The 2041-nt window shown below is 37.1% G+C and overlaps 1 long non-coding RNA gene across 3 annotated transcripts in view; it reads right to left on the bottom strand.

Annotated features, from left to right (window-relative positions):
• Positions 1–1319, bottom strand: part of LOC119617932 — a 36449-nt gene extending 35130 nt beyond the window's left edge. For 2 of the 3 annotated variants that reach the window (XR_005234398.1, XR_005234397.1), the window contains exon 1: positions 610–1319. This is a non-coding gene — a long non-coding RNA (uncharacterized LOC119617932). The remainder of the gene's footprint in view (positions 1–609) is intronic. The other variant, XR_005234399.1, reaches the window with a different exon arrangement.
• Between the last annotated feature and the right edge of the window lie 722 nt (positions 1320–2041).

Here is a 2041-nt window from a genome sequence, read left to right on the forward strand (position 1 = left end):
TGGAGGGACTATGTTTCTTGGCTGGCCTGGAAACGCCTTGGGATTCCCCCAGAGGAGCTGGCCCAAGTGGCTGGGGAGAGGTAAGTCTGGGTCTCCATGCTTAGGCTGCTGCCCCCGCGACCTGACCCCGGATAAGTGGAAGACAATGGATGGATGGACCTCCATAGGTGAAAAATATAGCAAAAGATATACAATTTTTGAAGTAATTATAAAAGTTTTCACGTATCACAAACAGCAATTTTTAAGTTATTAGGAAAATTACAACATATTTAGGCCAATATGTCTAGCTAATCGTGGATCCCTTTAAAGTTTTTAAACACCATTCTGCAGCTAGCCATCACAAATTTAAAACTTCAATTGGCCAAACCCTGTGAAATTTCATATGCCTCACATGTGACAGAAGAGCATCAGATTGATGCTTGCAAAACTGACACTGGGTCATTTTGAATAGAATGCTCATGAATATCAAAAGTGTTTCAATAGTACAATTACCTAATTTTCCTTTTTGGTGTTAAACACCACTGTCAGGAAAAAATAAATAAAACTATAGATCTCAACCATGCATAAAGTTTCTCAGTTTGGTATGAAACTACCTTAGACAATACTTACTGAGTCAAACCTGCTGCAAGAAACTTCAGGGTTGGGGAGGGGTGCTGATTGTTGTATCTTAGCCTAGCAAATGACTCTGCTCCACATCTAAACAAAAGAAATTATTTTTAAAATTCTTATTACTATTGCTTTAAAATATCAAACAATATAAATATTCCAAACAGAAACTGACTCAAAGTCCGCTTAGGCGCATTGAAAGGAACCTTGCCCAAAGCCTGCAAAATTAAAAAAAATAAATAAATAAACGGTCGGAGTAGGTAGCACAGAGACAAAATCATTCAAGACTACTGTCTAACATCCAAACAGAATATCATTTGATAAATATGGTACCGTATTTGTCAAAGCCAGTGGAGAAGGAGGCGAACCCAGAGTGCAGACTTCTTCAAGTAAAAACAAAAATTTATTCTTAAACAAACAAACAAAAACAAAATGGCAAGGCAAGGCAACCGGGCAACATGAGACAGGAGACTAGAGACAATAAACATAGACCTACCAGAGACAATAAACCCGCTGAGTAGTAAAGAAAGTGACTGGGTTTTAAACACTGAGGATAATGAGGTAAAGTGGGCACAGGGGAGTGATAACAACTACTGACAGGTGGAGATGGGCGTGGCAGACAAGCAGGAGCAGACTGAGGGCAAGTGGGAGATGACAACAGACAAGAACTAAACCAAAACAAAAAATCAAAGACCCAAAACCAAAACATGAAAGAAAACATAACCTGAGACAATACAAAAATAAAACAAGAATCTTGAATACAAAAGAGATCACAAGAAGAAACAAAACAAAACAAAGACAAAGACAAAAACTAAAATACTAGAAATCATGACAGTATTACAAAACAAAGGCAAAAATATATACTCTAGCTAAAGCATATGAAAAGTATGACAAACCTGATGACCAGCAAAATCAAGAAAAAAAAAACATATCTTTTTCACGATTGAAGTTGAATAATAATTCACCTGAAATACAGAGTAAATGTAAAACTCACCAAAAAAAATATCTTTATGAAGGCTTTGACCAGAATGAACTTGTCTCTACGCTATGGTCTGCTCTGCTCTGCTGCTCTGCCTGGACAACAGAAAACATCATTTGATTGGCCAGTTTGGTGATGAAATTGACCAATGTTGTTTCACTGATAGGATAATGCCACTGCTCCCTCCACTTGCCAGTGAAAAACTATTCATCAAAGTTAAGTTCATAACAACCAGCAAGCAATCAGTAGTTAGGTTATTGTAGGTAGGTAGTTAGGTACATTTATTTATATAGCACTTTTCAGCACGAGGCGACTCAAAGTGCTTTACAACACAAGAACAAAATTACAGACAGAGTTACAGAACATGACAAGATAACTAAGCTAAAACATGACAATGCTAACAAAGGTACGGGATAACTAAACTACTAAAACATGATATTACTAAACCAAGGCACA

The sequence above is a fragment of the Kryptolebias marmoratus genome, linkage group LG18 (assembly GCF_001649575.2).
Source record: "Kryptolebias marmoratus isolate JLee-2015 linkage group LG18, ASM164957v2, whole genome shotgun sequence".
NCBI classification, from domain to species: Eukaryota; Metazoa; Chordata; class Actinopteri; order Cyprinodontiformes; family Rivulidae; genus Kryptolebias; species Kryptolebias marmoratus.